Source organism: Pezoporus wallicus, unplaced genomic scaffold (genome assembly GCF_028554395.1).
Source record: "Pezoporus wallicus isolate ANWC-B61680 ecotype Strahan unplaced genomic scaffold, APGP_CSIRO_Pwel_v1 contig_7293, whole genome shotgun sequence".
NCBI classification, from domain to species: domain Eukaryota; kingdom Metazoa; phylum Chordata; class Aves; order Psittaciformes; family Psittacidae; genus Pezoporus; species Pezoporus wallicus.
Window position 1 is genome coordinate 2,415,776 of NW_026637242.1, and position 18,998 is coordinate 2,434,773.

The 18,998-nt window shown below is 43.1% G+C and overlaps 1 protein-coding gene across 6 annotated transcripts in view; it reads right to left on the bottom strand.

Annotated features, from left to right (window-relative positions):
- The window catches only part of ZNF462 (zinc finger protein 462), a 96,445-nt gene extending 82,556 nt beyond the window's left edge, over positions 1–13,889 (bottom strand). For 2 of the 6 annotated variants that reach the window (XM_057404410.1, XM_057404407.1), the window contains exon 1: positions 12,994–13,882. The gene's annotated coding sequence lies outside the window, so the exon portion shown is untranslated. Of the gene's footprint in view, positions 1–12,458; positions 12,561–12,993 lie in introns of those variants that run through there. The other 4 variants (XM_057404412.1, XM_057404411.1, XM_057404408.1 and 1 more) reach the window with 4 other exon arrangements.
- Positions 13,890–18,998: the final 5,109 nt, after the last annotated feature.

Sequence of the window (18,998 nt, forward strand, 5' to 3'; positions counted from 1 at the left end):
TGTATTTTGCAGCTGCAGTACAATGTTCTCAAATGTTACAGCTTTGAACAAACTGTCTTTGCACTGAAGCCGAAAGGATCTACAATGAAACTTCATCTGAAGCTCAGGACTTTCACATGACTGAGCTCTTGTCTTTCTCCAGATCTGCTTAGCCCTTCAGCCTCCCCCCAGCCTCTTTTGTAATCCATCAGAAATGCTTTTGGAGTGCACTTCACTTGTTTTTTAAAAAAAAAAAAAAAAAATGGAAAAGAAAACCAGCAAACAGGTTCAAAAAACAGAAAGAAATGAAGCCCTGCTGGGATGAAGTTTTCAGATGACAAAGCAGAAGGTAATCTTTTAATACCAAGCATGAAAACAGCATAAAAGGACAAGATGCAGAGGGGAAAAAAAAAAAATCTATTTAGGCTTCCTGCACTGGCATGAAATGGCTGCTTTCCTTCTTACTGCCAGCTCCCATGCTTCATGTTGACATTACACATCCTGTACTGTAGATCCACCCCCATGCTGATGCTTGCCCAACAGAATTATCTCCTGCGTCACAGCAGTGGTAACAGAACTGCTGGCTCTGCAAATCTGAAAGCACCATTTCAATGCTTGATACATGCAGCAACTGGACACACTACCAGCTATCCTGGGTTGGTTTGTGGCACTGTATTACTTGGTCTAACCTTCTGTTAACCAGATGGTCTGTTCTCCCCTTGGGACCAAACCATTAAACTTCATTTTATTAATTTCTACCAAAACGCAGGGACAATTTACAGCACTTGTGTCTGGTTTATCTCCAACAGGGCTGCTAAGATGAAAATGACCTAAAAATAACTGGAAATTTGCTTCACACCAACAGAGAACAAGGTCTTTTGGAGTAAATATTTAAATGATCTGCCAGATGAATTGCCATGGCAGTATGAACCACATGGATAGTAACTTGTATTATTTACATATATGCAAAGGTTCACCCTTCTGTCATCATAAAAGAGCCTAGGTTGCATTTTCCCTGATTCAAAGCACCTCTCTTTTGAACAGACAATTACCATATTAGTATCTACTCAAACCAATCCCTTTATCCCAAAAATAAAAAGGAAGTGTGAAAAAAAAATGGCTTCCAAACCCACCACAGTTAGTGATGGGACTCCAGAAGGCATGAACATCACCTACAGACAGCATAGTAATATGAATGTTGTGACTAGAACACACTAAAGCTCATATGAAGTCTTATTTTAGGGACATGCCACCATTAGTTGAAGTCAAAGTTGAGTATTTATAACATATGTCTTCCCCCTGCCAAAATACAAAGTGAGAATGAAAGGAAAGGAGCATATGAACGAAAGTGAAAGAATTATCTAATGAATAAGCTCCTGCTGGCTCTTGCAAATCAGCTAAAACCAGGCCCTCACATGCAACCACAAATGAACATCTCATGTATGTAGGCAGTAGTTGTTACAAAGCAACATAAGCTAAGGGCATCTTCTATTCAAGATGTATATTTCCTATACCTCCCTGAAAACTCCACAAGAATTTGTCTGTGCAGCTGAGGATTTGATCTTCAAATATTTACTCACATGAGTAGCTGCAATGAAATTCAAAATCAGATCGCCTCAACAATTCACATGAATAGGCTTTTACAATACAAGGGTTTTAGCCCCTGTCTTCTATTATCTGCCAAATGTACTACAGTATCAAGAAAATGCAATGGTGGCTGAGGTCTGACTGATTAAAAAAGCCTTTGTTAATGTTCCTAACAGTAGCAGTGAGGATTTATTAAATAAATAAATAAAGTGTACATGACTGCACACAAAACAAAATCCTAGGAATGCTAGGATTTTGCAAAATGCAAAATCCTGTAAAAGTTGCAGTTTTACTGCCTTCCAAAGAAAATAGGAAGCCAATCCACATTAAATCTAACCATAATAAAACACTAAAATTTGTTCCTTATGGCTACCACTACAGTGCAGTGCTTCCAAAGTAAGGCTGGATTCATTCTTCAGATTGCTGCATGCATGCAATTTATATGGGGCAGTCTTCTCAACCTAAAGCTCCAATTCTGTGCAGGCTGGGGTGTCAAGTATGTTTACATAGGACATCACTGCTATTATCCAGCTTCCCACATGTGACTAACTTCTGATATGGAAGATCACAAATCATCTTCTTCACACCCCCTGGGCAACCAAAACACTCTTTTGGTCACCCATTACTAAAATTCTTACTCAGACATGAATAAGCCTCCAATCTGGATGTCAACAGATCAGTAGGCATTGCCTTCAGCTCTTAAGCAGACTGCTTATTTCACCTGTAAAGAGGATTAGATGTCTTCAGGACATCAAGGAAACAAGCATGAGAACAGAGCGTGTGGCATTTTAGCTCCATCTATCTTTAAAATTTATCCAAAGAGTAACATTTTTTTTTTCAATGTCCCATTTAAGTTACTAACTCATCATCATATGACTGGCCTCCATTGCCATGACATACAAAACTTCAGTATATGGTGACAGGCCCCCCAGAAACTCATTCCACAACCTGAAACATCATCTACCCTTCAAACACACTAAAAATAGATTCCTCACCCCCTTCAGGTCTCAGCAGCCCATCTGATATTACAGTACTGTATTAACAAACCTATGTAGACATGAATTCTTAAAATAAATATCTTCAGAGATAAGACCAGAATACCAGCAGCAAATTCTAGTCCTGTACACCACTGAAGTAACATGGGTGAACTTGTGGAAGCACTGAAGAACCATGGAGGGCAATGAGCATTTCATATTCATTTTGCAAGAGCACACCACATGCAACCTTTGGTCAACCTCTCTGTCACCTTGCCAAGCAACTTCTGACTGAAGGCTTTTGGTCTGCAAGACATTTTCTGAGTGCGACCTCAGCAGTTTTCATGTGGTTTCTTGGGACACCAACACACCGAAAATCTTGCGTTCCCCTCTCGGCTCCACAGTGGAAGGAAGGCAGCACATTTATAGAGGGCGTGGAGTGGAAAATTCATTGTAGTATATTATCACCTCTGCAATCTGATAATTTAAAAATAATTCAGGTTTACTCATTTATTCATGCAGCTGGGAGACCCAAATATATTGACTCACTCTCTTTCAGCAGCTCCAGTGAGTAATACAGTTATTACCTTGGAGCCAGGGATTTCAGAAGGTCTCACACATGTATGAATAACTAGCAGGAGAAATCTGCATGTTCTTGACAAACAACAGTTTCTTTCAACCTACCAGGTGGAAATACACCAGGAGCCAGCACCACCAAAGAGTTAAATATACAAATGCTGCAAGCCTCAGTTCAGAGTCATCATATATACTGATTCACAACATGGCCTTCAGTCATATCTACCTCCAGAAGGTCAGATAAAGTCCTCTTCTACAGAGTCCTGGTACACAGTCGCACACTGGGCTGGTTTTACACCACATGCTTGATCACAGACAAGAGAACTTGACCTCTATATGACCTGACATAGCTGAAAACTGATATTCTTTCTCCCCACTGCCCTCCCCCAAAGAAGATAAAAGGTCATTTAGACCAAAAGGAACCAGTCCACAAGGACTTCAAGTTACATGAATTCAACTTCTGGGATGCACTCCTGGCCAGGAACCCAAACCCTTTCTCACAGAGCTGCAAGCCACAGCCATGAGAGGGCAGGAACAATTCAGCAGTCAAGAAGCTAATTAACCAGGTTGAGCGCTGTCTGGCTGCTCTCAATTTTCCATCAGCCATTTGTTAACATTTTTACACTTGTCAAGTTATTTAGCTGAGCATGACAGAAGCACAGTTTCAGAGCCCACCAGTGCTGGAGGTTCTAAATCCTGCAGCCAGAGCCACCCAGATGTAGACAAGGAAGGGAAAAACTAAAAAGCTTCAGAGCTTCCAATTGAATAAGGAAAGAAATCATTCCAAGTTTGTTCATATTGACATTTATTTATTTTTCTGACAGTTGCACTTGTCACACAACACAGAAGAAAACACGATGACTCCTTATGGCCACTGCCTTCCAAACTTTGTTTCATTACCAACTAAACTAATTAGATATAGTATATGTATCTAGTATACGTAGTTATTCTATACTCACCACAAGCAGCAATGCACCTGAGAACACATTATCAGTCAGAATGGCTGCAGTGACAGAAACAAAGTGGCAGGTAGCTCTAGTTCACATATCTCAAGTGCTTGCAAACAGCAGAGCAAGTCTGCTCCAGTCTCACGCATCAGCACTACTCCCAAAAGGAGGTTTTTCTTTTCTTATCTACATACTAGTTTATTTCAACACATGCAACACCAGAATCCAGCACCAAAATCTTGTTTTCCCATATCCTGCTAAATTCCAATTATGTCTGTTTTACTGGGTTAGAGGGATGGATCCTTGAAGGAGTTTTAAAAAAATAAGACAAAGATTTCAAAGGCTGAACACTAATTCTTTGGTCTCTTCAGTTTTTTGTCAGAGGCCTAAAACTCCAAGAATCCAGGTCTGTGTTAAATAAATATTACAGGGCCTTCTTAAGTTTTCTCTAGAAGCAGTTTTCTCACTAGAGATGAACAATCATGCCTTATTCACTGCATCCACTTCTAGAGCAACACTCCTCCATGCTGCCTCACATGTTTAGTCCAGACTGGAGAGTGCACTGGGAAGTGAAGGGAAGGAGCACAGAAGGGAAGGGAAGAGGAAGGAAGGAACACGGAAGGGAAGGAAAGAGAAGAGAAGAGAAGGGGAAGGGAAAGGGAGGAGAAAAGGAGAATGGAAGGGAAGAGAAGGGAAGGAGCATGGAAGGGAAAAGGGAAGGGAAGGAGCACAGAAGGGAAAGGGAAGGAACACAGAAGGGAAAGTTTGTTAAGTAAACATCACCAGCATAAGCCACCTTGAACAATCACTCTAGAACTTCTAATCTAGGATCTATTCAAACTGTCAATTTAAGATCAACGACACAGAGGCAGAAAGGAAAAAAAAAAAAAACAAACAACAAAACACTTTTCAGCATCATTAGACAGCTAAATTCTGTCATTTGGACCATAGCAAGGCCTTTATTGATGATCCCTTTCCCAGCTAGACACTAAATTAAAGTCTTCAGCAAGGCAACATCATTAGAAGTTAAATGCACCACCCTGCACGTCACACTCATGCTGGACCAAAATCTTCCAGCATACGTAGATGTTTATTTGACAAATATTTCTTACCCTGTTTAGTTGATAAATAAGTATAGGCTGCTGGAGCACAGGATCTCTGTGTCACAATTCCCCATTCTGCTCTTTTCTTTGCCAGCAATGAAAGAGGTCTAGGGACAACATGTGGAGGAATGTGTTTGCCTGGCTCCTATGATAAGTAGCTTTTGTATTTTCAATCCATTTACATGACAAAAGTCCAATGCAGTATGATCAATCTTCTTTCCCAAAGGAACATCCTGTGATGCAGTCTTTCCACAGCTACCGATACCTCCCTGAAGCAGTACTATTTGAACCTTAAGAGCTGCAGGCGGGAAGGAAGAGTTTGCTAATTCACCCAGTGCAAAGAAGCCCCCATTGTCCTACAAGGCCACGGAAATAGTGACCACATGAACATTAGCAGATTCCATTTTTAGCATCTTTCAAAACGAAGTCTTCTCTTTCACGTTATCACAAGCACACCGAATCCCCAGTCTTCCTATATCATTCTCTGCAACGTCTGCTTTGTTTTGTCTTGAAAAATCATTCTCCTGCCTCTCTACCCCACGCAATTGCTCTATTAGCAGCAAGTTTCCACTACACATAATTATGGCATGCCTTAGCCTACTTTTCTGTTTGCTGAATAGCTCTGCCTATTTTCTACTTGTGCTGATGCTACCATTTACTTTTCCTGACACTCTAATCCTTGTATCCTTTGAAGGCCTGACTTCCTCACCACGACAGCAGCTGGGGTTCTCAGGCCCCTTTCCAGAGCTTTTTAATAGAACAGTAATGCCATCACTGAACATCCCACTTCTTAATCTTCAGGTCAGCATAAGTCTAGCCTGTACCTGTAACAAGTGGTGTAAATACGATACATTGTCCAGTGCTGCTGACCAACCATTATGACTAGTAAATAATTAATTGCATATTCCTGGCATTGAAAGAAGAAAAAGCACAAGCACACCATGCAAACACTTAGCTTCTTCTCCCAAAGGCATGAAGTATCTCTCTATTTTTCTGCTTAATCCAAATTTGATTATTTTATCTTCCACCAAGAAGTAACAGGAAACATGCTTTAACAACTGAATTCTTATTTTAACTAGTTCAAAATTAATAGAGCAGTCCAGTGAATCAAATGTTTTCTCAGAATTATTTGTCTTCAACACACTGGCCTTGCAATGATTGCTACCCTGATAAGCTCTCAGTAAGTCCTTCCTAATCACTCCTGACATTGATGCTGTGCCTACCGCTCTTTATGCTGACATTATTAAACATGTATTCTTAAAGAGACTGTATTTGACTCCATTCAAGAATGATCACACCACCTGAGATGTCTCATCTCCATTTTCTTTAAATTACCAAATAAACATAAACTGATTGCTTTTCTTGAGGGATCTTTCCACCTACTACCCAAAAAGCTGCTTTTAGCAAAAGCCAAAAACCTACTGTATTCTCTCTAGACAGCTGCTGTGGAGGTCCATAATTGTATCACAAAGTCTAGCCAAAACCAAAGAGACTTTCAGATCAACTGGAAATAAAATGCATAGCACTGTTATTAGGTCTGGGACTGATGTTCTGATAACTTATGTGTTTCAAAAGTGACTACAAAGCAATCACAACCAGTACTGAGTGAAGGTTCTTTTCCAGACACTGCTTAAAGAAAAGTTCCTTCCATTAGTGAGTGATCAGGCAAGCATATTTTGAGTTACTGCAGTAACATATCCTGCCTCAAGCTGAACAAAACAACTGTAGCAAGATCTTCAGCTCCTGAGGAGCTGAAGAGTACACACACACACACACACAAATTGTACATAAGACCCTGTGTTTCAAATATAAGACACCAGAAGTAGACTCCCCTTTTCCCATCTGAACCCCCCTTTCAAATCTCTTCAGAATTGTGTTTGTACTGCAACATCTGGCACAGCCTCATAAAACTCGAGATGAGGAGCAGACTTCAGATCTTTGGTATTGTTTTAAAGTTAAAAGAACAAGATGGAACAAAACCCAAAACAACCTCATGTGACTTTTTATTTACCTATGAGTTCAATTTCCCAAACACAAGTTGAAAGCAGAAGAATACTTCCAAAACTCAGGACACAAATGAAGACTGCAGTCTATTAAATCTAGTGCCCTCATTTGGAAACTTCTACTAAAGCCTTTTCACTACAACCAACAAGACAATTATCATAAGTTGAGCTATCTCCCTTCCTCCCCCCTTTTCTTCTTTCAGCACTGGCATATAAACCATGCTATTTTAACTTCTTTCCTGTTCTCCCAGTTCTTCTGGAACATTTTATTTTCAACAGTCAACTCATTTGGAGAAGTGCCATGCTGAAGTTCAACCGTTTACAATGTTAACTGTGTCTCTGCCAGCAGCTGAAGACTTGCATCACACCACCTTCTCCAGCACCTCTTGATTAAATAATTGAAGTTCCTCTCTCTGAAAGGTTAGCAGATGTTTAAGCAACCTTCATTCTCATCATACTCTTTGTTTTCCTTCAAAGCTATTCTTACTCTTTTTAGAGTAACATGGAATTTCTCATGCCCTCCTCAATCAACATTTCACAAACCTCCTGTTCACCTCCTATGGGCCCATGCTCTATTTTAACTCTACCTGTATTAAAGATTTCCATTAAACGCACTCCTTTGGATAGACTATTTAGTACCTTAGAAGAAACAACTGTTCAAAAACTCTAGAATGAGACAGCTGTTTGAAAAGCAAACAAGCATTTAGACCGATGAAGTTCAGCATTTTTAGTGGAGCCAGCAATTAGAAGCTCACACTTGATCACATTTTGATCAGGTATACAAGTTAAGCAAATCATAAATTTCTGGCACTAGCAGCAGACTCTTTTCATCCAGAACAAGTTCACAAAATACATTATTTAATTTTGAAATAGAGAAATATTAGTGAAGAGAGCACTTATATTATTTTACAATGGATTGGAAGTACAACAACGAGTGAGGGAACAAAATACCTGAAAAGACACAATGACATACTGGCCTTCATAGGCTTTTCCTGATCTGTCAAAACAGGATCTCCTTTGTGTATCAACATGCTTCTTCAAATCATTCCTTTTTTCACTATTTCACTGGAGGTTTGGGGATACTACAGGTTTTGTCCCTAAGTTAGCTTCATAGGAGGGCAGTGTTGGTTAATTAATACTACACAGCTGTTCACCAGTTTCACTCTTTTAAGTCCTTTTTATGCAGTTTTTTACAACAAAGCAGTGTTCTTCTGCTCAATCTAAGAAATCATACACAGCACCACACAGAGAAAGTGTTACATCAAACTGGAGCGATCTCAATTTACATTGTAACTCTTCATATGTTGTTTAGAATAATTGGAAAACTCAATAGGAAAAATTCATTTAGACATGTTTCTGGGAGTACCAAATTTCAAGAGACATCTTTGGGCTTTTCTGAAGTAACTTTCCTCAGACTGTAAGTTGTACTATTATAAGACTTTAGTTCTTCCCATTTCCTTTTTAAGTCTAAAATTAAACTTGTCCATTCCTTGGGGCCCAGAGTAACATCTGCCAGATGTCCAGACATGCATGTTGAACACAGTTCTTCTCCAACAATTATCAACTTATCAACTCTCTTTTCAGTCACTCATGTCTTTATAGTCAATCCTCCTTCAAGTCAAAGTTCACAACACTAAAGAATTTGTTATAAACTTTACTGAATTGATCCTTTTCTTTTTTCCCCTTCTTCTACTTGCATTTGTTCTACTTTCCATTTCCAGCATCAATTATGCACTCATGTTCTTCACAGTCTAAGCATATACAACATATTTTAGGTTTCCTCTTGTAACAAAATAATTCTTTAAAATTATGGAAGGAAATTATAAACATGACATTTTAAATTTCTCAACAATGTAATCCACTATGAACCTAGTAAAACTGCATGCATAGCAAAATCAAACCATTGCTTAAACCTATTTAAAGCAGTGGTCCATAGGCTGCATCTAATGGGGTTGAGAGAAGTCATTAAAAACCCCAAGTTTATATACTGAAGAATAAGCCATGAATGCAGTTTCTGTTAGAGCTTGCACCCTGAGGAAGTTCTGGGTGCCCACAAATCAAAAGCAATTGAAAGCCATAGTCCAAATGAAGAAACTTGTGCCTGACTACAAGAAACATTCAAGTCACCAGCATCTCCTGAATTAAGATTTTGTTTCTAGACCTTTAAAAATCAGTTTTGGTTTGTAGGGAGAGGTGCTGTTGTGGTGGTGTTTGGTTGGTTCTATTTCTTTTGTTCATTGGTTTGTTTTTGGGTTGATTGGTTGGATGGGTTTTACTGGCTTTGTTTTTAAAAATGAAGTAAGTTCCCCTTACTAAGTAAGCTAGTACTTTAACAGCAAGGTAAACTTCAGTCTGTCTGGGCAGAGCTACAGCAAGAAACATCATTGAAAAGAATATCATTCTCTAAAGTTGGTTTTGTCTTACAGTAAAGAAACTCCCCATACAAACAGCACCATTCAAACTATTGCAATGATGTTTGGTTTTCTAGGGCAAGAAAGGGGCAAGAGGCCCTCCCATAAGGATCCTCATCTTAAATCTTCTCAAACTTGTTCTTGGATTGCACATGCTATGTTTGAGAACAATGTATCTGCAGGGCACACTGTAGTGCAAGCACTGAGTTGACCTCTCAAGGAGTAAGAGGAGATTCACAGTTCTGAACTGTGAAATACAAGCAGATACCCAAGAAGACTGCATACAGTCATCTCACATGGGTATGGATATTTAGGATCTGACCCAAACAAATAAAGGTCAGTGGAGACTTGTTCTGTTTCTTCAGTGGCTGTTCATTTAGATCAGTGCAGAGATCACAAAATGCATCAGAGAACATCACCTCAGGCGAAAAAAAAAACAAACCAAACCCATACAAAAACACCACCCAAAACCCAAATCAAGACAGTTATCCTGCCTCTTTGTCAAAATGTCAGATTAAACATACCTGAAATAGTATGTTCCATGGCCCAGTTTGAAAGATGGAGACAACCACAGTATCTCAGTACTTTGGGTGACATATCAGAAACCAGAACTCAAGAAATGCACAGCTGATAATGCTATATCCTTCCCAAGTATATTAGATTACATATTAAACCATTTCTTCCATAGCAAAAATTCAGCAAGGGCACTGATGTTAACTGTGCAACCGCTGGATCTCAAGTTCATCCCCAGTCACTGCAATCCTCAAATCTTTCTGTTCTTTTTGCACATCTGGGAGCGTGTTCCAACTCAGATTCACTGGTTCCCTAACTCATCACTAACACCTCCCGCATGTAACACATTCCTTCTTAAACTCTTCAGAGTAACTTATGCATGAACAGTATTGATACAACTTTATGGAGCTGTGTCTTCAAGCTCAGTAGCACTGAACTTCAGTATACCCCTCATGTGTTTCAGCATTTAGCTTGAATTTTTTGAGGAGCTGCATCTACTATGCAACCAATGTGCAAATTTAGGTTGGTGGAAAAAGAGTGGAGTCTGTTTTGAGTCTACTAAAAATGAATTCAGATTAAAAGGTGGGTTAGAAAAAAAGTACACAGATTCCTGTCCAACTCCTATCTCACTTTAAAGATCTTAGGTTTCCATAATGACATTAAAATTATAACAAGAATGTTGACATAAGTTTTCAGTGAAAAGATAATTTAAAGACACCAAAAAGACAGCTGTAAAAATTGTTTGGGTTTTTTCCCCGAGAGAAATTAGGTGTTATGATGCTCTGAGGAACCTACTAAAAGCTTGCCAATATCATTTTAATGCAACCTTGTGAGTAGGGAGAAATATTCCATCTTAATTTAAAATACATCCAAAAGAAGGAATGCTCTTGAAAATCAGATGTTAAAAATCCCCAAAATCAGGCATCACCATCATCACCTAGAAAAAAAAATGACATTTCATGATGTTCTGTGGAAGAACCTGAACAGCCTCAAGCTGTGAGCACTTACCTCCAAATGCTTTTAAACATCTACTAATACATGCATATATACACTATTTCTTTAGCCAACTGATCAACCTTCTAAATTCTGTGGTCTTTAACCAAAGAAAAATATCTATAAAGGTGACCTCCGCATGGAAGTATAAGCAAAAAGCCTGAGGATGTGTTTCTCTGTGTGAAGGAGAATCTGAGCAATTTCCTCCAATCCTCATTTCCTGATAGCATGAAGTCAGAGAGAAGACCCATCACAATCTTGTACATTGAAAAAACTGAAAGAAACCTTAGGGGAAAAAAATCATGATTAAGCCAGCTACTGCCAGCAAAGCTTCAAAACATGGAGAGACATCCACGATGTTAGGAGCACTTCCCATCTCAGCTTTGTCTACTCTCTCTCTCCTCCATTTTCTGGTGGAGCTAGAGAACATGACATGGCTTACCTGACTCAGATCACAGCTCTCTGCCAAACTAGTCACTTCCTCTTAGACATGCAAGCAGCTTCATGAGACAAATAGACCCCCACAGACACACACACAAAAGCAGCACCAGAAAGCACTCAAAAACTTGATGGTCTCTCTCCTTCCAAACACCAGAAAAACGAATAAAACTTTTTCCTTTTCTCCCCCAAAAGAGGGGGGGGAGAGAAATCCTATCACATCACAACTACATGAACCTCCAGGAGGATCTGTGTGGAGAATAGAAACCACAATGCTAAGAGGAGCGGCGGGGGGGTTGGGGGAGGGAGAAGAAGGTTACTCCAGAAGACATAAAGAGCCTGTAGACTCTGTGTGTGCATGTGTGCGAGAGCGAGGAGAAGCTTTGTGTTGTGGAGCCTGGACTGGAACCAAAGCAGACAGCTTGCAAATGGAGGACAGGGAGATAAAGAAAGGGAAAGAAGGGGAGAGATAGAGAGCAAGCTACTCCGGGTGCCTGAGAAAGGGGCACGGGAGAAAGCGCCTTCTCCCTCGCCTGGTTTAAAGGTAGGGACATCGGGGAACTGAGCAAGAAGAAGTGGGCTCCTTCCCTCTCCTTTCTTCCCTTCTCACACTCTTTTTCTCAAAGGAGAGCACAAGCGTGTGTAATGGCTCCTGCTCTCCAGCTGAACGCTGTCCTCCTCCAAGCAACCTCCTGCGGGCACCACCAGCCCCCCCAGCCCCGACGCTGCTGGGGACCCCCGCATCCCAACTCCAGGAGAGGCGCGGTGGGGGCACCACCAACCGGGGTGAGGGACCAGCCTCACCAACGGAGAGGAGAAGGAGGGCAGCGAGGGGATGAGGAGAAAGAGAAGGAAAGGGGGAGAGAGAGGAAGAAAGAAAGAAGGAAAGAAAGAAAGAAAACGAAAGAACGAAAGAAAGGAAGAAAGAGGTCACCCGATTGCCTGGGTCGTGCCAGCACGGAGCTTTTCTCTTCTCCGTGTCTCTCCCGTATCTGATCCAAGTCCACACGCACAGCACCATCCAGACCTCGCGCACACACACATATCCTCCCGGGCACCCCCCACCCCGAAAGCTCGGCTGATATCTCACTTATCTCCCCATATCCCCCCCCCCCCCCCCCCCGCCTTAATGCAACAACAAAAAATTAATTAACCGCCTTCCTCCTCCTCCCACCACCACCACCACCACCACCAGCACCTCCTCCTCTTCTCCTCCTCCATGCAAGACTTCTCCCTCAAACAAAACACCCCGCTCTTGCTCCCCTCTCTTCCCCCCCCCCCCCTTTTTTTTTTCCTTCCTTTCTTTCCTCCTCCTTCCTCCGTTGACCGAATGAATGGATTCAGGGGAAGGTGGTGGGAAGAAAGAAAGACAGAAAAGACCAAACAAATAAATATATATGCACACACACACACGAGAGATGATCTCTCCAATGCCAAAGCGGAGATGGGTTTTAATTGCAAGAACTTACGGGAGCGTCCCGGCGCTGCTGCTCTTGCTGCTGCCTCCTCTCCTCTTCCTCTCTGCCTAGCTCTTCTTCTTGTTATTGTTGTGGAAGTTGTTTTGTGAGTCTCATGTGCTCCTTGCCAGGTCTCAGCAATGGAGGATCGCCATCTTTCCCTGCTTTTCCCCCCCTCTCCCTCTCTCCCTCTCCCTCTCTCTCTCTCCTTCACTGGTTTGCTGCAGCTGCAGATGACCTGAGATATCCGTCTCTCTCTCTCTCTCTCTCACTCACCCTCTGTGTCTCTCTCTGAATAATGAGCAACCAGAGGGAGAGAGAGAAAGAAGACAATCTCCTTTCCTACCACACAAAACGCAAGAGCACCAGGGGGTGCAAGAATCCTTTCTAACAACAACAACAACGTGTAGGGGAAGAGGAGGAAAAAGAGAAAGAAAAGAGAAGAAAAGAAAGGAGGAAAAGGCAAGAAGAAAGAGGGAGGGAGGTGGAAGAGGAGGGGGAAAAGCAAGCAAACAACAGAGAGATCCAGGAGGCAGACAGATGGAGGAGAAGATGGTAGTGATAGAGGAGGAGGTGTTGAAGATGAAGGAGATTAAGATAGGAAGGTGGTAACAAAAAGTTAAGGTTTGGGACACCGAATCACTCACTGGCCAGGGAGGAGGAGAAGAAGGGGTAAAGATCTGAAGAGCTTCCCCTTCCAAGCTGTTGCCTTCACAAAGCTTCCTGTGCAGGATCGCTCAGCAGCTCCTGCGATGCTCGGGCAGCCGCTGGGATAGAGTGCTCTGTTAGGTCATAGCTCTCCTCCAGTCATGGCAAAAACCGGTTTCTGCATGCAGATCTGCCCCTGAGGTGATCCCTCAGACACATCCATCTAGAGGCTAATCTTCCCTGAGCAGGGTAAAGAACATAAATGGAGCTGGAGGTTGCAAAGTATAAAACCAGATCTACCACGTGGTTGGTTTTTAATCCCCCTTCCAGCTCTCATTTGATGTGGAGAAAGGACACTCGAATTGTCCATTTCTGGCACGTATTTTGAAGTCTACTCCCGGAAATAAAGACAGTCATCTCCACGTTTTTTATTTCTCACAAGCATTTAAGAGAAAAGAGAGCTTCTACTACTGATCACCAAAAGCACTTCCTATGTTGGTGAAACGTTTTTGGCTACAAAATAAAATAAAGATTTCTACTTAAAATAACTTTTATGCCTTCCAACACCTAGTTGTTTGCTCCTTTGTGACTGATTATTTAAACCATGGAAACTAACGATCAAGGCTCACAAAGAAAGGTATCTTGGTGATGGAGGCAAGCAGGCAAAGACAAAGCAGCTGTAGCCTGCATTTTTATTTGGTCTCGTTTTTATTAAGCACTGTGCTCAGCTACTTCTTTTGCTCCATACACCACCCCCTCTCTTCAGTCTTCCTACAGCACCAGGTCAGATTCTTTCTAGGGTTATGTCTCGCACTGAAAGGGGGAGGAGGGGGGAAGTGGGAGAGGAGGATTAGGGGTTACGTGCAGACTCAGTAAATCAATACATGGGAGTGAGGCAAAATCAGTTTGAGCACAAGGGCATGACAGGTATTGGAACATCACTGGGCTTTCCTGAGCCCTCAAGCAGTTTGCATGGGTGGAAGAGAGACTAGAACCACAAAGTCTGTGGTTCAGATGAAGGGGGAGATCCGTCCCATGATCTGAGGAAGTTTTATGTGAGCAGTGAAGCTGAGATGCTCTTCTTAAAAGAGTCCAGGTTTAGTGGCTCTGGGAGAGGTTAGGCATGTTAGAACTTCATTGTCTGAACTCTCCCAGCCCAGCTGAAGACCAAATGCAGAAATGTTAACAACAGCAATGGAATAAAATGACCAAAATTGGTTGCCCAGGTACTAGTCAAATGTTAAAGCCATGCATTCTCTGATATTCCCATCCACAGGACTGCTGCGAGTACAAAGCATGCAGACAGGATTTCTCCCATTAAATCTTCTCTTTCTTTGAGCTGTGCAAGTTAATCACTAAATAGGAGAAAGATCTTCTCCCTCCTCTCTCCCCTTTTTTCGCTCCCCCCCTCCTCGCCCCAAACAAGTGCTGTGAGAAACAGGAGGAAGAATAAAATCTGTGCAGGAGCACTGTTGGATTTAGAGAATCCTTCTTAAGGAAAAGGGGAAAAAACATCAGAATTGGGGATTCCTACTAAGACTACTAGTTTCATGCAGACAAACGAAGCGGACACCTAAGAAGCTGATAAAAGAACATTAAGGAAAAGGGAGGGACTGTCTTTACGGCTGCCAGAATGTGCATGTGTTCTGCCTGCAATTTTCTATAAATCATCCTCTTCGCAGGAAGAGAGCGCCTAGGCTTTGCGATCTTTGACATACCATCAACGCCAAGGCAGATAATTTACCTCTTTGTCTCTCAGCATTACTTTGATACAGGGGGTATCAAACCTTGAGGGGTGGGGAGAGAGATAGAAAGCAAGAAAGGGAAAGAAAAGCAAGAAAGAAAGGGATAGAAAGAAAGAAGGAAAAAAGAAGGAATTAGGGAAGCGGAAGGGAAGGGAAGGGAAGGGAAGGGAAGGGAAGGGAAGGGAAGGGAAGGGAAGGGAAGGGAAGGGAAGGGAAGGGAAGAAAAAAGAAGAGAGGGGAGGAGAGGAGAGGAGAGGAGAGGAGAGGAGAGGAGAGGAGAGGAGAGGAGAGGAGAGGAGAGGAGAGGAGAGGAGAGGAGAGGAGAGGAGAGGAGAGGAGAGGAGAGGAGAGGAGAGGAGAGGAGAGGAGAGGAGAGGAATAAAGAGAATGAAAAGAAAAGAGAAACAAATGAAAGAAAAATAAATTAAAAGTAAAATAAAAGAATAAGAAAGAAAAAAAGAAAAAAAACAAAAAGGAAGGAAGAAAAAGAAAGAGGAAAGGGAAAAAGACAAAAGAAAAGAAAAAGAAATAAAAAGAAAAAACAAAAAAGAGAAGAAAAGAAAAGTAAAGAAAAGAAAAGAGAATGAAAAGAAAAAGGGAAAGAGAAAGAAAAGAATAAAAGGAAAAGAAAAATAAAAAGAGAAAAAATAAAAGAAGGTAATAAAAAAGAAGGAAAAAGAGGAAAAATTTAAAAAATTAAAGAAAAATAAGAAAAAAGAAAAAAGTAAGAAAAAAGGAAAGAAAATATGAAAAAAAGAAAAGTAAAGAAAATAAAAGAAAGAAAAAAAAAAGAAGAAAAAGAAAAGAATAAAGAAAAAGTTACAAAAAAGAAAATGGAAGAAAAAAGAAAAAGAAAAGCAATAAGGTCAAAGAAAAAGGAAAAAAAGAAAAAGGAAAAAGCAAAGAGAGGGGAAGGGAAAGGAAGAGTAAGGGAGGGGAGGGGAGGGAGGGAAGGAAGGAAGGGAAGGAGGGAGAGAGGATAGGGAAGGACGGGAGGACGGAAGGAAGGGAGGAGGGAGGGAGGGAGGGAAAGAAGGAGGGAGGATAGGGAAGGCTAAGGGAGGAGGGAAGGAAGGGAGGAGGGATGAAAGGGAGGGAGGGAGGGAGGAAAGGAAGGAGGGAAGGAAGGAAGGAAGGGAGGGAGGAAGGGAGGGAGGAAAGGAAGGAGGGAAGGAAGGGAGGGAGGAAGGAGGGAGGAAAGGAAGGAGGGAAGGAAGGGAGGAAGGAAGGAGGGAAGGAAGGAAGGAGGGAAGGAAGGAAGGAGGGAAGGAAGGAAGGCAGGAAGGAAGGGAGGAAGGAAGGAGGGAAGAAAGGGAGGGAGGAAGGAAGGGAGGGAGCAAGGAAGGGAGGGAGAGAAGGAAGGATGAAAGGAAGGAGGGAAGGAGGGAGGAAAGAAGGAGGGAAGGAAGGGAGGGAGGAAGGAGGGAAGGAAGGGAGGGAGGGAGGAAGGAAGGAAGGATGAAAGGAAGAGGGAAGGATGGAAGGAAGAAGGAGGGGGAGGGAAGGAGGAGGGAAGGAGGGAGGAAGGAGGGAGGAGGGAGGAAGGAAGGAGGAGGAAGGAAGGAGGGAAGGAAGGAGGAAGAAGAGGGAGGAAGGAAGGGAGGGAGCAAGGAAGGGAGGAAGGAAGATTGAAAGGAAGGAGGGAAGGAAGGAGGAAGAAGAGGGAGGAAGGAAGGAGGGAGCAAGGAAGGAGGAAGGAAGGAGGGAGCAAGGAAGGGAGGAAGGAAGATTGAAAGGAAGGAGGGAAGGAGGGAGGGAGGAAGGAAGGAAGGAAGGAAGGAAAGATGAAAGGAAGGAGGGAAGGAAGGGAGGGAGGAAGGAAGGAGGGAGGAAGGAAGGAGGGAAGTAAGGGAAGGAGGAAGGAAGTAAGGGAAGGAGGAAGGAAGGAAGGGAAGGAAGGATGAAAGGAAGGAGGGAAGGGAGGAAGGAAGGAAGGGAAGGAGGGATGAAAGGAAGGAGGGAAGGAAGGGAGGAAGGAAGGAAGGGAGGGAGCAGGGAAGGAAGGGAGGGAGGGAGGAAGGAAGGAAGGATGAAAGGAAGGAGGGAAGGAAGGGAGGAAGGAAGGAAGGAAGGGAGGGAGCAAGGAAGGGAGGGAGCAAGGAAGGGAGGGAGCAAGGAAGGGAGGGAGAGAAGGAAGATTGAAAGGAAGGAGGGAAGGGAGGGAGGAAGGAAGGAAGGGAAGGGAGGGAGGAAGGAAGGAAGGAGGGAAGGAAGGGGGGAAGGAAGGGAGGGAAAGGAGAGAGGGAGGGAGGAAGGAAGCATAAGGAAGGAAGTATAGGGAAGGATAAGGAAGGATAGGGAAGGAAGGATAGGAAAGGATAAGGAAGGATAGGGAAGGAAGGAAAGATAAGGAAGGATAGGAAAGGATAGGGAAGGAAGGAAAGATAAGGATAGGAAAAGATAGGGAAGATAAGGAAGTATAGGAAAGGATAAGGAAGGATAGGGAAGGAAGGAAAGATAAGGAAGGATAAGGAAGGAAGGATAGGAAAGGATAAGGAAAGTTAGGGAAGGAAGGATAGGGAAGGATAAGGAAAGATAAGGAAGGAAGGAAAGATAAGGAAGCAAAGATAAGGAAGGAAGGATAGGGAAGGATAACGAAGGAAAGATAAGGGTAAGGAAGCTAGGATAGGGAAGGAAGGAAAGATAAGGAAGAAAGGATAGGGAAGGAAGAATAAGCAAGGAAGGATAAGGAAGAAACAGAAAAAAGAAAATAAATTAAAAAAAAAAAGAGAAAAAGAAAAAAATCTCCATAAAAGTAACCTGAAGATGTTTTTTCACCCTGTCCCTCTTTCTTTGGCGCATAGAGGCCGAGGGGAAGCTTGTCCCTTGGGGTATCCCCGTTTTCCCCTGGGGAGCGCCGGTGTCCGGCTGGTGCCGGGGCAGATGCCGGGCGTACAGAGGCACCCCGGCGCTGGAGAGCAGCGCGGGGGCCCAGATCTGGAGCCTTGTCCAGCCGCGGCGAGCAGGGCAGGTCCGGGGGAGGTGGTGGCCGCCGGGGGAGGGCTTTCGCTACCTTGCCCAGCAGTAAAAGGGTTAGCTGAAAGGGTTAGCAGTGCTGACAGACCCCTGGTTCTAATTACCCCGGCATGTTAATGGCCCCATTAAGGCCAATGAACATAGTTTGCACCTCTCTGAGTGCTGGCATTTGGGTCGGCGGGGAAGCTGGAGTGTAGACAAAGGCTCCTATACCGTCTCTGTCCTGGCAGCCCGCCTGCGGGACGGCAGTGGGGAAGATGGCCAGAGCTTACGGTGACTCTCTTAACTCCCCGATCGCCACCCAGAGTTGGCGGGGTACAGGGAGGTGGGGCGCGGAGAGAGGGGATTTCGGATTCTGCCCATCTTCCCAGCAGCGGTTGTGTCCCACCGCGGCGTTGGCTGAAGGCACAGGAACGGGATGTTCTTGGTTTTAAATGAAAACCCGAATACTTCCCCGTCGACCATGGGTAGACGAACGATTTTCCACCAGGTAGGCTGCGGAAGGAGGGGATGGGGTGAGGGAAAACACATTTTCTAGTCTTTTGCACTGGTTACACCTGGGCCCAAGTATTTCATCCCCAGGCCAGATCTTTGCTTATACGCAGTGATAACAGCTTTGCATGGCCCTGGCTGACACCTGCATCCTGC